This window comes from Pongo abelii, chromosome 6 (genome assembly GCF_028885655.2).
Source record: "Pongo abelii isolate AG06213 chromosome 6, NHGRI_mPonAbe1-v2.0_pri, whole genome shotgun sequence".
NCBI classification, from domain to species: Eukaryota; Metazoa; Chordata; class Mammalia; order Primates; family Hominidae; genus Pongo; species Pongo abelii.
In genome coordinates this window covers 113,658,668-113,680,251 of record NC_071991.2, presented here as the reverse complement: position 1 = coordinate 113,680,251, position 21,584 = coordinate 113,658,668, and the positions used below count along the sequence as shown (strand labels likewise).

At 41.1% G+C, this 21,584-nt stretch overlaps 1 protein-coding gene and 1 long non-coding RNA gene across 5 annotated transcripts in view; both read right to left on the bottom strand.

Annotated features, from left to right (window-relative positions):
* Positions 1-21,584, bottom strand: part of CAV1 (caveolin 1) — a 38,380-nt gene that overhangs the window by 4,149 nt on the left and 12,647 nt on the right.
* On the bottom strand, positions 1,570-21,049 carry LOC134761683 (uncharacterized). Its single transcript, XR_010140744.1, has 2 exons — positions 2,395-21,049; positions 1,570-2,357 (listed from the first exon to the last, which is right to left on the bottom strand). It is a non-coding gene; the product is annotated as an uncharacterized LOC134761683 (long non-coding RNA).

Sequence of the window (21,584 nt, the reverse complement as noted above, 5' to 3'; positions counted from 1 at the left end):
AAATTATTTAATTGTCTATTATGTGTTTGTGTTCTGACACTGCATTCTTCCCAAAACTATCAAAAATAAGGGGCTCTGGTTTTCCTGCATTCAACTGCAAGACACCTAAAGATTTTATTTTTTAAAGATGTCTTTGTTTTGTAAGAGGATTTGAAGGCAGAATTAAAATATTACAGCAGGTGTTCTTAATCTGGGGTCAAAAGATGGGCAGTGGTCATCCATGACTGCCCTGAAATGGGTACACACATTTTGAGTGTATAATGGGAAATGATCCATTACCTTTATTAAAAAATAGTCCATTACCAAAGAAGGTTAGGAAGCAATTTACCAGGAGCAGAGGATTCCTACCTCTTTACAGAGCAGACCCAAAGCAGGTCTGCCTTGAGATTCTTTTCCTAGGAGGGGAAGAGTTGTGAACATTTGTTGACTAGTTATTATGATCAGACACTGTTCTCATTTAACTGACAATAACTCTATAATATAGTATTCTCACTTTATAGAAAAAATGTGAGGTTCAGAAATGCTAATGAGTTGTCCAGGTAAAAGAGAGGTAGATTTGAGGCTTAAATCTGGTCTGAAAGTTATCAACTTTATTCAATATTGCACCACTTTACAAAAATGGTTTTCAAATTTTATCTAAGGTGAGTATGCTATTTCATAATTAAACGGCACGTTAATAAAAAAGAGTTTGCCAAATTTAACCCTCCGGTAACTGCAACAATTCTCCCGGCATGTTCTTTGAGGACAGTGTTACACCATATATACAGTTGGTCCTTAGTGAAGATATTTACAAACATGAGTGTGTAAGATTTCTTAATAATAATTCTATTTTTCTAAGCATAAATTCAAATTATTTTTCAATGAATACATAGGAAATTCTTATACTTTCTTTTAAGTTGCTTACTAAATTTCTGGATGCCTGTATTTTCAGTGAAACTGCATTTTCAGAAACTGCTAGTGAGCACGATTTATCCTCAAACGTCCAAGTGAATTTAGAGCAGGTCTCCAGGGTTGGAAAGCAACATGACAAAAATAACATCTTATATAAATATATTCAGCTAGTTATTGCTGCTTTAGTCTTTAAAATTTAAGGCAGTTTAAAAGAAAATTAAAAGTACAGCCAATTAGGTGCAGCTGAAAAAGGAAGCAAGGCAGGTTAAAGAAACAATAGAGGCAGAAATAAAGCTTAGTTTCTTTCTACCTCCATTTACACAGCAGTAATTAGTTTTAGAGGAGTACATGAGATAATTTATTTAAAGTACTTAGCATGGGTGCAGAGCATAGCAATATGATTAGTAAATGCCCAAAAAATAGTAGCATTTAAAAAATCTCTTGCTTTTGGTGACTAGGTCTTTCTCTCCTCTCTTCCTTCCTTCCTTCCTTTTTCTTTCTCTCCCCTCCCTCCCTTCTTTCCTTCTTTCTTTCCCTCCCTTCCTTCCTTCCTTTCTCTCTTTCTTTCTTTCTCTCTTTCTCTCTTTCTTTCCTTCTTTCCTTCTTTCCTTCCTTCCTTCTTTCCTTCTTTCTTTCTTTCTTTCTTTCTTTTCTTTCTTTCTTTCTTTCTCCTTCTTTCTTTCCTTCCTTCCTTCCTTCCTTCCTTCCTTCCTTCCTTCCTTCCTTCCTCCCTTTCTTTCTTTTTTTGGAAAAAGAAACTTTCTTTTTTTGGAAAAAGATGACTCTTGCTCTGTCAACCAGGCTAGAGTGCAGCGGCATGATCACTGCCCATTGCAGCCTTTACCTCCTGGGCTCAAGCAATCCTCCAACTTCAGCTCTCAGAATAGCTGGGACTACAGCCATGCATCACTGGCTAATTTTTTGCTTTTTGTAGAGATGAGAGGTTCTCACTATGTTGCCTAGGCTGATCTCGAACGCCTGAGCTCAAGCAATTCTCCTGCCTTGGCCTCCCAAAGTGTTGGGATTACAGACGTGAGCTACTGCACCAGGCTGTGACTAGGTTTTTAAATAGACAATTGTAATAAGAGGAACTAACAGCTGCAAAGCACATAAGGGCTGGGAATTTAAACCCCACAAGTGGCTCAAAAGAGCTAATTTCCATTTGTAATAATCTTCACCACAACCCACTGAAGTGCATGTCATTATTCCCATTTTACAGATGAGAATACTCCCGGGGGTTAAGAAATTATCCAAAGTCACAGAGATGCTAAGTGACAAAACTAGAACTTGTCATATTTCAAGTCTGGGCATTTTTGCCTTTGTATTCCTGAGACCACAAGCCTTTACAATTGTCTTATTTGCTTAATTTTCACCCAGATAGATATGCTTCCTAAAATATTCCCAGTTTGATCATTCAAAGAATTACTCTGGTTAATGTTTCCACTTTAAGTTAGGACATCTAGTACCTAGGATGTTTTGCATCCTAGGTACTGGTACTAGTACATTATTGGTACTGATTGTATTTTTATGGCTGTGAATGGTATGTTCTCACAATCCTGGGCACCCAGCCAGGGACTCTCACTCTAATTGACAGATATAGAAACTGAGGCCCAGAATGATTAAAATGAGACAGACATTCTCAAGATCTCAAGTGAACCAATGGAAAAGCTGCAATTAGAACTTTAATTTCCTGATTCCCAGGTCTATGTCCAGCCTTATGCTTCATACTTTTTCCCTAGGAAGTTACATCATCCTCCTCACGTACCTTCTCTGCCTTCTCCTTTCATATCTCTAGGTCTCCTTTAAATCTCTCATTGCTTCTAAGGCATTGACTTGAAAGGTATCTCTGTGTGAGTTTACGAGAAATGTCCTTTCCACAGTGTGAACACGGACATTTTTGTACATCTATCTACGGTGAAAAAACCAGGAAGGAATATTTTTTACAAATCCAAGTATATTTTGACATGTATTCAGATTCATGCACTGAATCCAACAAAGCTCGGCTAAATAATTGGTCTTTGTATTTAAGGGAGTTCAGAGTTCCACATCAATCAAAGCACAGCTGCTTCAGCAGATTCATAGATATTTAAAGCTAAAGTGATTCTTAAAGCAACAGAGTCACATATGAGATAGAGAAATTGATGACCAAAGCTGTCAGATGACTGGAACAAGTATATCTTCCCATTTTATGGCAGCACAGGATTGCAATTCAGGCTTAGGAACTCTCCTGGGCTCTTCCACTACTGCTTGCTATCATCACACATCCTTGATCAGTCTAGCTGCTACATTCTGGATACCTGCACCTGAAATTAAACATCCTCAGGCTATCAAGAGGTCCCACAGGTCTATTGTTGAGTGGATGATGGTGCCTCTTTCTCACAATCTCTAATGGGCTCATTGTTCACATTTAGCATCAGTTTGATTTATCTCTCATTGAAACGATCACTCCCCAGTCCCGTTTCCTAGGGGACTGACTCCACTTGCCCTTCTACAAGGGCTGGTCTTGCTTGGAGCAGCACTTTATGTGCTCACTTAGAATTTGAGCAGAACAAGAATTAAAAATTGGCTTAAAAACTCAATGCCCAAGAGGTGTAGGTGCCATTAGTTTCTTAGAGTGGGATGCCTCAGATGAGGTTGAGCTACCCCTCCCACAACCAACTTTCTGTTCTGTAATTTATGCAACAACTTGGCCTTCTGGAGAGAATTATTATGCAGACCTAAAGAAGAAAAGCATAAATGCACTTCAGTGATATTTTTGTGTGTCAACAGATGCTTTATAAGGAGTTAACAGTTTACATTACTAGATTTTTATAAATGACATTAAATACCTTTGTGCAGCATTGGCTTATGATACTACAATTTCAGAAACATGAGTTAACACAAATCAAGCAGCAGACGTCAAGAAAAGCAATCTGTCCTGTTTGTTTTGATAATACTTGGCTGATGTAGTAAATCTCAGAAGATTTCATTCTGTTCAATGTATCTGAAGGCAATATTTGAAAAACAGTTTACATGTGCACAGGATTTTTAAAATATAGAATCTTTTCTGGGTTTCAAAATCTGGACATTTTATTTTGAATAAGGAATTTTCAAGAAGGAAACCTTAAGTACATTTGGGATTTCGTAAGTAATGATCTTACACATTCTGTTTCTATTGGAAAATACCTTTTTAGACTGTTATTGGAAATTGTGATTGTACTGGATATATAGAACACATAAAAAACAACACGTAAGAAGTTTACAGAAGACTTGTTTGTTGCCTGCTCAAAATTTACAGTCCCACTTCTCTGCCAACAGGATCCTGATGGATTCGGGTAATGGTAATAATCTTTTGATTTCAGAGATGAGTCACAGTTAGTTTAGACTTGCCATGATAATGTTAGTTTTCTTGGTGAGTGATTGGTTTAAGGCAGGCATGTGACTCAGTTCTGGCCAATGAGATCTGAGTGAAATCTGCTAGAGGAGACTTCCAGGGAAGCTTTCTCTTCCTTTTGAAAAGAGACAGAGGCATATGGCATAATTCTTTGCCCTTTTCATCTTGCTTAGAATATGAGGTGTTGCCTGTGTTGTGATTGTGAGGTGACATGCATGACTAGAAGGCCAAGGAAATAGAAGAGATGCTGCTTTTGCCATTATCAAGCTACTGAAGCAATGCCAACAGCTGCCCACCCCTAGACTTTTACTTATGTGACATAGATATACCTTTATTTTTAAGCCACAGCTGTTTAGGTTTTTAGTCACCTGTAGCAGAAAGCATTCTTAAAACACTCTTTCCTGTTGGCTTGCATAGTAGTCGTACATTTCCTCTTTTAGAAACATGAGCTTAATTTCTGACCTCAACATATCTTTCCAACACTACTGGACTCTATTACCACAGTACACTACCTAAATTGTATCAGAAAATGTTTGCTTTACATTGATACAAGTTTTAGCGAAGCACAAATGGGATGGTACATCAACTAAGACTGAAACAAATTAATATATTCTTTTCATCTAGAAAACTCACACTTAGATGCGATAGACAGCATCTAAGATGGCTTTCAATGACCCTATCTGCTGGTGTTCATTCCCTTGTGTAATGCCATCCCTCTAAGTGTGGGCTGGACTTAGTGATTTGCTTCTAAATAATAAAACATGGCAAAAGTGATGGGGTAACACTTCTGAGATGAGGTTACAAAAGACTGGGACATTCACCTTGCTTGCCTTTCTTGTTCTCTCACTTGCTTGCTCTACTGGAAACCAGCTGCCATGTTGTGAGTTGCCCTGTGGAGAGGCCCATGTGGAAAGGAACTGAGAGAGGGCTCTGGCTAACAACCATGGAGACATGGAGGCCCTCAGTCTGACAGCCAAAGAGGAACTGAATCCCGCCATCGGCCATGTGAGTGAGCTTAGACATGGATCTTTCCCCAGCTCAGCCTTGAAAGGACCCCAGCCCGAGACCTGGATTGCAGCCCCTGAGAGACCCTGAGCAGAATCATTACATTAAATCACTTTGATTCCTAACACACAGAAACTGTGGAGGATCAATGTTTGTTGTTCTAAGCGACTCAATTTTGGGGGTGATTTGTTATGCAGCTAGACAATTAATATAATTCCAAAACAAACCACTTTTGATGATGATTTCTTATTTTCTACTTCCTTGCCCTTTTCTATTAGACAATTCAGTTTTCATGTTTACAGAAAAATGTGTGCAATAAATGTCTATCAGATGCCCTTGAATTTGGTCGTGTGACAAAGTCCAGAAATAGATGAGAAGGAAATACAGCATTTACAACTTTCTACAATTCATAACAAACAGAATATTAGAAAAAATTTAGGCTATAGATAGTGTTTGGGTCGAAATATCAGCCCATATATCTGAAGTGGCTTGGATTTATACCCAGGTATGTACCAAAGACCAAGGGCCAGCTCCATCTGGAAAACTGATCACCAAACTTCATCTCTGGAAAATAATGCTCCATTCAGCACTAGCACAGGGTTCTCATTTCTCAGGGGTTCTCAGCAAAAGGATCACCTGGTGAAGGTGCTTGTTAAAATCCTGATTCTTTGGCCCCATTTCAGAATCAGATCAGACTCTCTGGGATGGGGCCTGGGGATCTGTATTTTTACCAGGATTGCCCTTTGTCTTGTGCAAAAGACTAGAGTGTGCCATGTTCCCTTGGATTTCATTACAGCTCCTTTTTGCATATGCCATTCTTTCTCCTCCACTCCTGACAGCCCTAGTTTGTTCCCTGCTCCTTTCTGGGAGCTCCTCATGTGCTGGATGGCATCTGGACACCGGTGGATAAATGAGTGGAGCTACTTTTTGAGAGGCTTTTGCTAATTTAAACCCATAAATATGTATTACTGGTTAAGGATAAATGACCATTATTTACTATGAAAACACACAAATGGACAATAGAAATGTTGATTTATTGTCATTATTCTAAACCCTACGTAAACACTTTTTTTAAAAAAAGATTAAATACATACTTGTAAAATCCTAATGTACGTGTCAAACCCAGTTATACAGAGAGAGGGTTTAGACCAATTTCAAACTCCCTTCTTTGTTCCCACACATATTTTTAACGTGTTGACCTTCCTTTGAAGTTGGTGGAATAAACGTATGTGAGTGTGTGGGTGCAGAGGAGGTTGCGAAGTAACACAATTAAATGTTACCAGAACATAGGAACTTTGCTCTATTACCTATGTGTTTTCTCAGGAGCAATCTTTACTGGGCCCAACTAGCACCTCTGGGGAAAAGGCTGCAGTGCTCTTGCAGCCTCTACTGAACACAGGAGGCCTGGATTGTACTGTAGATGCCTGTGTTGACGGGGGTTCCCAGGGATATCCACCTAGACCCCTGGGAAAAATGTAAACCTCTGGTAGGAATATTGACTCTTATTCTTTGGCTTGAACGTTGGTTCCCTTGGAGTGACAGATACTAAGTAAACTTCCCTGGCGGAAGCAAGGGTTTCCAGGGTTTCAAGATGGAAGAGGGCAAAAATGTGGGTATTTATCTACCTTTGTGAGCAACTGAAGAGGGTTTTAGGGTGTGGGGTGATGGGTGTGGAGGGGACCTGCAGTCACTGACCTGAGAATCCAGCTTGGAACCTAGAGCCTCTCTCTCTGAAATGACCTCCCTCTTGTTGCTTCCTAGTCATTACAGAGGCCTCAGAATATTTTACATTGATAGTGTTCTATTTCACTCATCTGCTTCTCTTCACAAACTTGTGAAGATCTAGATCACTTTTATATTAAGAATTGTCTTCTACGTCTTTTGTAAAGTCCTTTATTTTCCCATTGAAGGAAGGTCACTTGACTAAAATGTGACTACATCAAGACCAGGACTTAGGGCAAGGTCTGTGTCTACTACAAACATCTGGTATCCTCTATAATACCTAGTGGTACTATGCACATGTTAATTAGCATGTAAATATTTCTTCAGTAGGCATATTTTAAAGGAACTATAAATGCTCATCGAAAGGATGTAGCCATACATAACATTTCACCAATGATAATATTATCTCTTATTAATTCTTTGCCTGGTATTACAAGCACACTTTGATATATATATTTATTATTTTTAGCATCCTCTTTTATCCCATTATTTTATTTTAAATGATTTAATATTCATTTAAAATAAAATAAACAAAAATAATAAATAAATAAAAATCGTTTTATTTTAAATGACTTTCTTATTCACCATAGCTCTAAAATACCACAACCATTCTCAAAATGAAATGGAGGTTGATTATCACTTAGGTCACTTGGACAGCATGGAAAGCCCACTGACAAGGGGATAATTCAAGCTCAGAAGTCTTCACCTTTAAAGAAAAACAATTTAGAAAATATAGGTTGAAGCATGTTTTGTGCTTGTTTGGGTTTTCTCCCATGATCTGAATCACTGCAGTTGTGTAGACCTGGCCCCAAAGCGGTGGACATGCACTGGAATATGATGAGGAGGGAGCTTAAGGGAGGAGGCAGGAGAAGCAGCCCAGGCCCAGCCCTGCTGGGGAAGGGACAGAGGAGAAAAGTGACTTTGTTCTTTGGTGCCTCTTGCCTCCACTTTTCCTTGTGTTTTTCCGTGTGTGTGTGTATGTGCATGTCTGTGGATGTGCGTGTCTGTGTATATGTGTCTGTGCAGGAAAAGTGGCAGGCATACTCTTTAGAATGACTTCAGGTGACTGTGTTTTCTTTTCTGGCACGGGTGGGAGGGATGCATAGAAAAAGGGACAGCGTTATCTCCAGTGTCCTTTGTGTGTCATTAATGGACGGCAGGCCTTGGTGTGGCAGATATATTCCAAGGCAAGAGCCTTTTACAGGCCTTGGAATAGCAATAACTCATGTTACACAGTGCTATATGCCTCAGTGGATTCACATCACGCCCTGTGTGTGAGGACCTGCAAGGCAGGTATTATTTCCCCCATTTTACAGATTAGGACACTGAGCCTCAGGGAGGCTGTAATCAGTGATTGAACCAAATGCAGGATTTTGCTTTCTCAGTTCCTCATTCAGCTCTCCCTCAATCACACCATTCTCTTTAACCCCACCCCAAACTCCTTGTTCTGTTTATGCAAGCCTCTCATTCAAACAGAAACACATGGGGATTTCCGAACCCATGGACTCTGGTTGCTCTTTATTGTCTACATCCATACTTGCCGTCCAAACTGTAAAACATTCCTCCTTTCACTCTGCAAATAACCATTTCCACCAAGGAAACGGTGTGTGATCCAAGCAAGAGGTTGTAGCTGGCTGGCTTCCTTCTGCTCTCAAGCCTCCACATTCGGCATCAATCTTACTCCTCAGCAACCTAACTCTCTTCTGGCCAGGGACCCTGGGCATTTGACTGACCATTGGCTACCAGAGTCCTCACTGTGTTGTCATGTCTTTCTGGCTTTTCCTGGTTTACTATAACATTGTACGTTCCCCTTATTCCATTCTTTTAGTGTCAGTGGTTCCCATACATTAGTATACTTAAGAAATTTCTGGGGATGCTTGTTAAAATGCAGAATCTTGGGCCTTGAGCTCATGAATCAGTGCTCCAAGGGCAGGGTCCAGGCATTTGTACCTCATCCCCTCATTTTGATGCAGCTGGTCTGGGGAGGACACTTTGAGAAACAAGGATGCCTTAGGCTTCATTCTCTGCTAGGGGAGCGGATCTGAAAAATGTGACACTCAGATGTGAGTGAGTGTGATAATCGATTACTGTGTTGCCTTTGAAGAGCACGTATGAAAGGCAATATGATATCCTGGTTAATAGCATGGAGGCTGGGTTCGAATCTCTGCTCATCAGGGTTACCTCATCTAAACTACTAAACCCCTTTGTGCCTAAGTTTCTTATCTGTAAGATGTGGTATGATAGTACCTTCATCTTAGGGTTGTTGCTCTGGGCATGAGTTAATATATGCAAAATGTTTAGGGCACTGCCTGCTACATCAGGAGCTACATCAGGAGCTACATCAGGAGCTCTGGCCCAGGTGCCTCAACCAGAAGTGGAGAGGTGTCAGGGACGTCAGTAACAGTATTGGGAAGATGGAAGAGGTATTTTGGAAAAGGAGAACCTTTTGGCATTCCTGAAATCGTTCCATGTCAGTGACTGCTTATTTTGTATTCTGCCATTAAGCAAGCAAGAAGGATGAGCTTATCTCTAGCAAGTCAATGAGGTTTCTGGAGTTTATTACCATGAGGCACACATGACCAAATGTACCCCAGAGAGATGATGCCCCAGCTGATGAGTGCACAGGTGTGTCAGAGAAAGTTGCACCAACATTCCATATAAGCCACTCTCTTTGCTTTGGATTAATTCCTTTTCATCTTATTCCTCCTTTCCTTTTGTTTGAAGGTAACCATCGGGTTTCTCCATCTTTTGCTCTTCTTAGGAGGGAGTATGAGTTTTCCTGGGGTTTGTATTACACTTTGAAAATTTAAGCTGAATCTTCCTACACTGACAAAAAGATACCCGTTTCTAGTTTACATCCTGTTATGCATTCAATTGTGTCCCCTTCAACAAGCTCTGTTGAAGTTCGAATCCCCAGACACTCAGAATTTGACTTTATTTGGATATAGGGTCATTGCAGATGTAGTTAGTGAAGATGAGGTCATACTGGAGTAGGGTGGACCCCTCATCAAATATGACTGGCGTCCTTATACGAAGACGGCCATATGAAAACAGACAGGCAGAAGGCCATTAACGATGGAGGCAGAGTGGAGTTATGTAGCTGCAATCCACAGAATGCCAAAGATTGCCAGCAAACCACCAGAAACTAGGAGAGAAAAAGAAGGCCTTCCCTATAGCCTTCAGAAAAAGCATGGCCTTGCTGACACCTTGATTTTGGACCTCTAGCTTCCAGAATCATGAAATTTGTTCCCAAGAAATTTCTGTAGCTTTAGGCCATCCAGTTTGTGATGCTTTTTTAGGGAAGCTGTAGAAAATGCACACACATTCCCTTGGAAGGCACCAAAAATGATCCTCAGGGATAGGATTTGGGATTTCTGGAACATTTTCATACCTCTTTGTGTAGCCTGCAGACTTTTTTTTGTGTGTGTGTGTGTGTGACAGAGTCTCGTTCTTGTTGCCCAGTCTGAAGTGCAATGGCCTGGTCTTTGCTCACTGAAACCTCTGCCTCCCGGGTTCAAGCGATTCTCCTGCCTCAGCCTCCCAAGTAGCTGGGATTACAGGCACCCAGCACCACACCTGACTAATTTTTTTTTTTTTTTTTTTTGTATTTTTAGTAGAGACAGGGTTTCACCATGTTGGCTAGGCTGGTCTCGAACTTCTGACCTCAGGTGATCCACCCGCCTCAGGCTCCCAAATTTGGGATTACAGGCATGAGCCACCACGCCTGGCCTGCATATTCTTTTTTTTTTGAGACGGAGTCTCGCTCAGTCGCCCAGGCCGGAGTGCAGTGGCGCGATCTCAGCTCACTGCAAGCTCCGCCTCCCGGGTTCACGCCGTTCTCCTGCCTCAGCCTCCCGAGTAGCTGGGACTACAGGCGCCCACCACCACACCCGGCTAACTTTTTGTATTTTTTAGTAGAGACGGAGTTTCACCGTGTTAGCCAGGATGGTCTCGATCTCCTGACCTTGTGATCCACCCGCCTCGGCCTCCCAAAGTGCTGGGATTACAGGCGTGAGCCACCGCACCCGGCCGCATATTCTTTTATATGGGGTTCCCACGTGGGAATCTAAAACTGCACTGCTGACCAGCTGGCTGTGAGCCGTCTGAGGGAACCCGGAGCCATCTGTCGTGTCCACATGGCCTCACGTGTTCATTATCACAAAAAACATCTAGTGGCAGCTGGCTCAGTACAAAGCAGGCTGTACATATCTTGATTCTTTTTTGTCCTCTGGTGTCAATTTGGTAGCACATGTTGATGTTGAGTGTTACCAAACAAGTGACATTGAACAGTGAACAGTATAAAAATAGGCCACAGAAGGGCCAGAGATAGCATGGATACTGGGTGATTAGTTAGCGAACTTGAACAGCGAGGAGGGATAACTCGGGGCACTCATGTTTGCCATCTTTCAGGAGAAATAACCACAACCCCTCCAAGTGTTGAAAGTTCTGTCCCAGATAGAAAAATCCTACCTTGTTTAATGTATGAAAATCTTATTTTATCCAAACATACAATTACAGGGATTCATCCAGAGGCCTGGATTCCTCGCTAAATTCTGTGTTTACACTTGGGAGTTTGTTATTCTTCAAACTTCTGGGCATGTCATGGGACAAATCTGAATGATTGCCACACTAAAGAAAATAAAAGTTCTTTCTTTTCTATCAAAGACACAAGAAACGGAAATGTCTTCATCATTTTCAGGCTACCCATTGGTCTGCATGCACATTTGTTTGAACTACAGCTTTTTAAACACCATTAGCGTCTTTTCAGTTTCTACAAAACACTTCCTCATGGCAGAGGTTGTTTCCTACTATTCAGCTAAGTCAAACTAGGGTTACTAATAGCTTTCGTCTTACCTCATTGCTGGAATATTTTTTCCTCCAGTGCTTCTAGTCTGTTTACTAAACACACAGAAAATGAATGAAATAAATCTCTGCAGGTTTGAACATTGCTTGGCAAGTGAGGAAAAATATATACACTAGGGTTCTTGCAAAGTCTAGGCAAGGATAATTACAGCCCATTATACGGAATTGTTTGATACGCTGTATAATGTGGCTGTCAAGACGCAGTCCCCAACCTCTACAACAGGGTTTTTCTACCTGGACACCATTAACATTTTGGGTCCAATGATTCTTCATTACTGGAGTGTGGGTGGGGGTACTGTCCTGTGCACTGTTGGATGATTATAAGCATCCCCGCTTCTCTACCCAAGTCGAGCCAGAAGCATCTCCCAAATCGTGACAACTAAAACTATCTCCAGACAATGCCAAATATCCCCTGGAAGGGAAAAAAAACTCTCCCTTGATTGAGAACTACCACACTAGACAATAAGAATACAATGTAATAAGATACAATTTGAAGTTGAGAAATATTTCTAGCCTAGAACGCTTGTTTATTTATTGCAGGCACTTTTGCCTTGCTGTACTGTGACTTTGTGAGTTCATTCTTCATTTATCCAATATTTATGAAGCATCTACATTTTGAGGACGGAGTAAGTGAAATGAGGAAACAGGACCAGGAGAAGGTCAATGAGCTGGCCATGGGTAACTGAAAAGGGGACAGCGCCTATAAAATAGAGACGGCCTCTGGCTTCTCAGGCTCACTCAGGAATCATTACCAAGGAAGGGTGATCTCCTTCTACGGTGCACTGTCTTACTTTTAAGGTAAGAGAGGAAGTCATTTTCATGCTTGCCTCTCTAAATCACTAACCTGTAGAATTCAGACTGGAATCTTGAGTATTTCTCACAGGACAATCCTCAAACCCTTTTCTACATCAAGGACTCCCCATTTGCTATTGATTTTGCCTGGAGCACTCCTTCAGCACTCTGCACTTGGCTCACTTTGAGTTATTCATAATGTTTTAACCTAAATGTTTTTTCTTCAATGACTTCTTTCTAGCCCCCACCTTCTTTTCTCTCCTGGACCTTTTATTTATTTATTTTTTTCATCTAGCCTATCACATCCTTATTTAATGGAGTGTGTGTGTATGTGTATGTGTGGTTATTATTTCTGATACTAGACTCTAAGCTCCCTGGAATGTAGTAGGTAGTAAATTAATATTTGTTGAATAAATGAATGAATTAGTGAATACTGCTATTTACTAAGTGATATTTTTCTCTTTCTCCTGTTTACAAGAACACTAACCTGATAAAATCTCCCAGGGAAAGGAGAATTCTGAATGTGTTATTATCTGGCGTAAGAATTAGTGATTGCATTCATTGATTGAATTTATTTATTCTAATCCAGGCATAATTTTGGCAAAAAGGTGAACAAAATGGAAGACAAATTAATTCAGTTTTTGCTTATCAAGAAATTTGAGTTAAAACCTACAGATTTTGGCATAGCTCTGCCCATGGAGATGATGATTTCCTTAAGAATGTTTAGGTGGTCTGGAATTCAAACGCCTTCATGTTTACCTTCAGAATCATATGGCTGGGGTGTTAAGTGATGGAATTAAAATCATGCAGGGGCCTAAATGCTAAACTTTATATGGGTCAGAGAGAAACAAACTCTTTACAGCTGGGTAACGGGAAAATTTGACTCTAATTAATAGTGTTTCTGCCCTGTAGCTCTTAGTCATCTGATCCTATTGCTCACAGATGGGCTGTTAAAAAACAAACAAACAAAAAAAAAACGATAGAAATGGGGCCATGTGAACTAGGTGAATTTGACAACTGTCAGCACTCAGAAAGTCTGAGCACTTTTTATTTAGCTAGACCTTCTTAAGGCCACTGCTCTAACTAAAGTTGCAAGTAATTATGCACTTCTCTGTCATGTGAACTAAGATGAACTGGCTGGTTGCAAAAACGAAACAAAACAAAACAAAATCCAAACCTGAAAGTTTGTAGCCAACTTTGGAACTGATTTTCTGATCCATCTTAGAACACATACAGCCAGTTTGGTGGCAAGGATGATCAAAGGGAAGACCACAGAGTTCTGAGCCCAGATCAGAATGGGAAATGAACTCCAGCTCTTGATCTTCTTCAGTACCAAATATTTATTTGTGGTCCTTTTGCATTCAGCATGCCATCTGTTGATAGCTCAGTATTTCAAAAATGATTTAATTAAATACCACAGTCTGTATATTAACAGTTAGGATGCCGACTGGTAAAACCTAGGAAGAGGGGAATAAAAATACTACTGATGAGAGGTCTTCCACTGTCTCTTTGCGTGGGCTTTCTGCACTCTTACAGGCTTCAACTCTTGTATGAATACTGGTCAAGTGGAATCTCGGAATTTTATAAATAAAGGCAACTTAGAGATTGTCTGCTTCTGCCTCTTGATTTTATAGATGAAGAAACTACTGTCCAGAGTGTAAGTGCCTTTTCCAAGGCCCAATATAACCTGGAGGTCCATGTTCAAGAAAGGACTGAAATTCAGTCCTTTATTCTGAGGCTCAGTTTCCTTGTCTGCTCTGAGGAGTGACTGGTATCTTCTCAGTAACTTAAGGTCTCTTTTCTGTGCCAGGAGCTGGAGAAAGAATGATGTCTGCCTGTCCCTGGGCCCTGTGAAGATCTCTGTGGCCACTGGCACTTTGGGAATTTTGCTGCATGATTTGGAAAAAAACTAGTGCATGTTGTCAGCTTCATTCCTAGTATGTCTAAGCCATGAACTCAGGTGGGAAAAGGGGGAGGGGGATGATACTCTGGTGTTCTAACTGGCTAAGCTTCCTCTTGGGAAGAATTAAAAATAAACAGGCAAAGGAAAGGAAGGAACCACAGAGCTGGATTACATAAGTGATATGAGATTTGTGCTATGTACAAAGTATATCTCATGCAGTTGCTAAGGCAGTGTGCAAGAAAGAATTTTTTGAAATAGAAATTTGAGTGACAAATATCATATTCCAGTAAAAATGCCAAGGACCTCCCCAGATGAGGACCTAGTGAAATGATAACTACCCCACTGTGGCCCTTAAGGTCCTGAAAGTCTTGTCATGATAGAGTGTTTTATTATTAAGAAATTCTGAGAGTCTAAACCAGACCCAATTTTAGCTATACATTAGCAGCACCTGAGAGCCTTAAAAAAAGAATACAGAGTTCTGGGCCCCACCACAGACCAATTAAATCAGAATTTCTAGGGCTGGGGTGTTTAAAACAGTGTTTTTAAATGTTCCCCAGATGATTTGCAGCCAAGGTGAAGAACCACTGGTCTAAATTCACAGAAGGGCCAGCTTTCGCAGAGGCCACACTCTTTCATGAGTTTCTATCACAATAGGGGTTTATACAAGCTGCAAAACTGTGTGAATATGCAATGTGTAGGAGGGAGTGGATGGGCAGGCTTGCCATACAGATAATGCTTCATGCTGACCTTTTGGTATATACAATGCATGCATTTTGCAGTGTTCTATTTTTCAATGTTTACCACTTGCATTTTCAACCACTGACTGAAACAACGCCACATCAATTCCTCTTTGCCCCTAAACAAACCAAGTATCCTGCTGGCATAGGGGAAAGTGTTCATATGTATGTCTGTGTTTAATTATGAGGCTGTGTGTGAACGCTGTTATGCACCAAACTATAACTGTACAGGCAGAAGGATTTCAGAAGTTATATAGACAAATAAGGAATTTAACACATGACTATTACAAAATAACCTCTGGTGACACATTCCTGGGATTCGCCACTCTTATCACTTGGAAGATCTTCTCTCATGTCAGCTAACACTTTTTTTTTTGAGGCAGGGTCTCACTCTGTTGCCCAGGCTGGCATGCAGTGGCACAATCATGGCTCACTGCAGCCTCAACTTCCTGGGCTCAAGCAGTCTTCCCACTTCTTGGCCCCCCAAGTAGCTGGGACTACAGGTGCATGCCATCATGCCTGGCTAATTTTTGTATTTTTTTGTAGAGATGAGGTTTCATCATGTTGTCCAGGCTGGTCTCAAGCTTCTGGCCTCAAGCCATCTATCTACCTTGGCCTCCCAAAGTGCTGGGATTACAGGAGTGAGCCACCATGCTCAGCCTACCTAACACTTTTCTAAGTAAAAAGCTAAGTGTGCTAGCCTTTCCTCTTATTTCTTATCTTGAATGCTGATTGCGTCTGAGCAGTGCTTGTAAGTCTCATAATAACCTGACAATAACCAAAGGTAACTGTCATTCCATGTTTCCTTCCAATCCTTCCAATAAATCACCTACACGAAAGAGTCCCTCCTCAGCCTTACCTGGGGTTTCCTCTTGGCTCCTTATTCCTTTCCTTTTGCTCTTCCCTAGGGCTTCTCCAGAATCTCTACCTCCCTCTTAAGATCAAAGCAGGAACCTATTCTGAATGAGTCTGACCAATAGCAGAAGAGGTAGAGAATCTTGTATGTGACATTCTTTGAAATATTTCATTGTGCTTCTTTTAAATTATCATTAAATTATTTAGATGCTTAATTTTCTGGAACAATTGACAGACCTAGTTTGAGTCCCCACTTACTCAAGGAGGTATGGCATGTGGATTCATCTATGCGCGTGTTTACAAAAGTGACTCAACCTGGAGACCTTGGCCCCTTGGAGCTGTGGAATTATTACAAGGGGGGTTTCCATATCCATTATACTCACCAGGCATCTTGGTTTTCCACATCACAGGCTCCCACAAAAATGACAACTCTATCCTGGTATCTTCTTATTTTTATATGCTTACCTATGTGTTGCCTACTTAATATATCTGTTTTATTTCAAGTCTTTTAACATCATCTTACTTTGTATTAAACTTTATCTTATTTTTATGGGCTATTGTAATTTGTCTAAATCCCTTTGCTATTATTTTTATCACAAATGTTAACAAGGTCATTGCAATTGGTGTCATTTTTAAGTTGAGAGTCCTCTTAACTTGTTCACGCAAGTTTCTGATAAAATATTAAGTGTGCTGTGACTGTGATTCTGGCTGTATGTTAGATACCAAGTCACACCCCAAATCCACAATGCATCTCATCACTCTTTTTTGATGGCTACTTCCTAGTTCTATCTATTCTCAACTGAATAACGATCCTGGTATTTTACATTTAGCCTGTTGATAGGAAAGCTATTTGGGGTCAAATTAATGAGTCTTATATTATTACAGTAAAATCATCTCTTATTATAGGAGGCAAAAGAAGGAAACATATCTGAGAAAACAGCTGACGTTCATTTCACTTGGCACAGACACCAATAATGGAATTAATGGTGTCTGACTCTTTCAGAGTCATTAATGTGTTGTTATTGTTGTTGTTTTTTCTTTTTCCTGAAAAGAAATCTGAGATCTATGAGAAACCACTTCTGAGGCAAAGAGAAATTTCTGTGCTATTGGAATAGTGGGTTAACAGTTATCACCTCCCAGCACACAAAATCTCAGAGCTCTGTGTATTTGCATCTAGAAGTAGTAAAGCCAAAGAGAAGGAAGCAAAGGCTTGGGTTTCTCAAAGCTGTGGCCTCGTCCAGGGATGGAAGGTTTCGGATTTTTCTTTCAGGCCATTCCCTGATCTAGTCATTCCTCTCAATCTTGCCATGGTGCGGGGATAGATGGGGGGTTCAACAGGCAGTCCTTTCACCCCTCCCTTGCCAGGGGAGTTCTCCTGTAGCCAGAGACCCAGCCTCCAGCCTCCACACTCTGGACTTAAGGGCAATGTCAAACAGCAGATGATGGTATATTTTGGCATTCTGGGAATTTGCCTGTCCTGTCTGCCAGACACCTAGGAGATTAGCTTCATCCTCCATGACCCCAGGAAATCATCTGGATGCCACAGCTTGCTTACTGGAAGGTTTAGGAGAGATGTATTTGTGTCCTCCTAAACCTGGAGACTTAAAAAAAAAAGTCTAAATAACAAATAGTTTAAATATACACACATATTAGAATATGTTTTCTCTTCACCTAAGTAAATAGACTAAATGTTTTTGAATTTATTTAAGTTCTTGAATTTTTTTTTCCAACAAGGTTTTCAAATATGGCCAATAGGGACAAAAGTGGCAAAGGAAGAAAGACACTCAATAATGTAATCCCAGTGTCTTTTCATTCAAAGCACACATTAACTTACTTTAAACAGAATTTCAGAGTGTCAACTGAATTCGGCATCTATTTTCTGATGTCTGACTCTGCATGGGGGCACTGGGCAGCCACAGAGGTGAGGGTGCCATCGCCCTGCTTGAAGGACACAGGCACAAAGTGAGGAGAGAAGGAAGGGAGAGGAGAGAGGACACTGAAGGACAGTGACGCAGAATGGTTGGAAGGCTTTGGTGAATGCCACAGCAGAGATAAAAACAAAGGATGGTGGGGGCAAGGAGAAGAAATGGCTGATTCTGAGGAGGCCCAGATGTCAGAGGCAAGCTCCAGCGGATGACTGAGGTCTGTCAGGCAGGCTGTGGTGCGGCAGGACTCATGACGTGCTCCGTGCCTGGTGCAGGGCTGGTGCTTCCCAAATATTGGTTTAATGCCTGATATGGTTTGGCTGTGTCCCCACCCAAATCTCACCTTGAATTGCAGTTCCCATAATTTTCCCATTTTGTGGGAGATAATTGAATCATGGTGGTGGTTTCCCCCATACTGTTCTTGTGGTAATGATAAGTCCCACGAAATCTGATGCTTTTATAAGGGGTTTCCCCTTTTGCTTGGCTCTCAATTCTGTCTGCCACCATGTAAGATGTGCCTTTCACCTTCCTCCATGATTGTGAAGCCTCCCCTGGCATGTGGAACTGTGAGTCCATTAAACCTCTTTTTTTAAATACATTACCCAATCCTGGATATGTCTTTATCAGCAGCGTGAAAACAGACTAATACAATGCCCTTTCTGGGACAGAACATTATATGAGAATGACTCTTATTCCTAGCTTTAGACCTAGAGAAATAGAGGGACTTACCCAAAATAGTTTGGTGAATTTGTGGTTATTAATTGTTTTAGACAATTTCTCTTCCTACTAAAAAGCCTCGCTCTCAAGAACAAGCAAGGAAGAGAGATCTGTGAAGCTAACCAAAATAATTAGTGGTGAAATCTAATGAACGCAGTTCCACTTCCTTGACATATTTTGGTATGCCCATTTCCAGCCATATATTACTTCTAAGAAGATAGAAAAGATATACAGTGAACCATGATTGCTGAGACATTTTAATTGTTCTTCTTAGAGATTAATGGTGCCTTCTAAAATGCACTATTAAATCTGTTTCTTCCTTCTGGCGTTTGTTTTTGAGAACAAATATGTAATTACTAGGGAGGAAGTCTCAGAGAAACAATTTGCCATATTCCATAGGCATTTCTCCTACCAACATAAAACTCAGGTTTTTCTCAATTGTTTCCTGCTTTTACAATGTATTGGTGTGGTCCCACAAATGTCTGTAGAATTGAGCAGGCAAATTGAGAACCTTAAAAGGAGCTGTTTAGTGCAAAGTAGCTGTCAGGACCTGCTTCCTTTCCTCATGCTTACCCCTCCCTGTATATCCAGACAGAATCAGCCCCACCCCAGGGTCTCTGGCCAACTTGGGTGATCAGGGGCACTTTAAAGATTTAAGCGATTCAACCTTATCCACCACTGCAACGTGTCTAGTTCTATTTCTAGTCACTGGAAGTTCTACTCTAGTTCTACTCTGGCCACACCTGCCCTTTGTACCCCATTTCTGGTCTTTGGGGCTTAATCCTCCCTGCCCAGCATCCACATTCCTTGAAGCCTGGGGTTTTACATTGGTCCTTCTCCTTCCTCAAACCACCTGCCAAGATCTAGGGTCTGATCCTAGAAGCTCATACCTGTCACTCCCAACAGAGATCGTGTCTGGAATCACCATAAGCTGCTCACCCAGTGTGAGGACACCGTCATCTCTTTCCATATTGTGGCCACACCAATGGCTTCTGGGATCATGACTTATTACAGAGAGGCACTGGAGGACAGCGGTTAAGAATCCGGGCTTTGGAGTTTCACTACCTGGGTTCAAACCCTAACTCTACCACTTCCTGCCTGTGTTATTCTGGCAATCTGCTAAGCCTGAGTTTCCTTATCTGCAAAAGGAATATGATGATGATAATAATAATAGTACCCATCTCATAGGGCCATTGGAGGTGTCAGTAAAATGATCTTTGTCACCCAGTCAGCCTATAGGGAGTGCTGGAAGAAGCACCCCATCTCCTGTCTCACTCCCACTTGCACAAACCCCCTTGGTTTGCCCCATTGCACCGAGAGCCCTTTAAAGGGGATATCTCATCAGATATGGTTCTGATAAGTGCAGGATGCAGCTTTTCAAAACTTCACTTTTAAATTGCTGTGAGACAGAATATTGAGCACATATGTACACCCTCAAAAGTTATTTAAATCTTCTTGAAAGTAAAAACTTTTGGTTTTTTAATTGCCAGCACAGCTAATGAGGATTAAGAGGAAATGGTTGTGTCTTTAGGAATATGTAGTTCCCCTTTCATGAAATAATGACCAACAAGAGACATGACTCCGTTTTTAATGGCTTTTTTTCTGGCCTAAAAAGCCGTCTGTGGGTCGCTGTGGCCTACAACGAGACAAATGCCTTTGCTGGACAAGGAAGGCCCTGCTGATCTGGCTTCTGCTAGTATCCCTGGCTCTGGCCACATTGATCCACTGCTGGTGCCCAGAACAGGCCAGGACCCCTCAAGGCTCTGGTTGCTCCTGCTGCTCCCTCTGCTGGGACCCTGTTCCTGGTGAACATATGTTCGGCTTTGGAGACCTCTGAGAACTCTCTTCTTTGTGCTTGACTGTGGCCTGTCCTTTGATTACATGACCTCACTCAGGTTTGTTTACGTGTCTGTTTCCCCACTAAGCCCTAAACTCTTTGGGGACAAGGGCTATAATTTAACTACTCAGTCCACACCTGAGCCTGATTGGGTCATCACACATGGAAGCACTATGCACAGAAATGGTTGTTGGGAGTTGTGGAGCTGGCATATGAGATATCGTAGCCCAGCCCAGCATGGAGCAGGTGGCAGGACAGGGAGAAGGGTGCTCATGTTACTTTTTTTCCTTTGCTTCTTGTCCCCCCAGTCTCCTGCTTTCTCACTGCTTGGGCTCAGCTTCTTTTTGTTAGTCATTGCAAATAAGAAAATGTAATTGTGTTTGACATCTGCACCATGCATGAGATGAGCCACTGCCATATCTAGACACAACTTACCTTTTTACATAAAATCATCGCAACATCCTTGCTGGGATCAGGAGAAGTTTATACACTGAATGCAGCTTTTTAAAATGTCGCCTTTAAATTGCTATGAGATAGAATATTAAGAACATATATACAACATCAAAACTTAAGTCTCTTTGAAAGTAAAAGCGTCTGGTTCTTAATGGCCAGCACAACTAATGATGGTTAAAGGGAAACTCGGTTGTGTCTTTAGGAATATGTACTTCCCCTGCCATAAAATAATGACCAACAAGAGACATCTTCTCGAGGTTCAATAAAGAAAACAAGATGTATTTCATATCTGAAACATCAACATAGTTCCCATGAAAGGCAGGAAATTTGTATTCTGTGCAGGTGTAATTCTGTTCTACCAACTAATTCCCTTGGTAGTTGCATAGCCTGTGGATCATGCAGATTTCCTTTAAGGCAAAATTAAATACACTTCCCCCACCCTAAACAATGGTTCATGTGCAAGCATGCCATTTTATGTTTCCTGGACTAACTGAAAAATAGTTTAAACTAT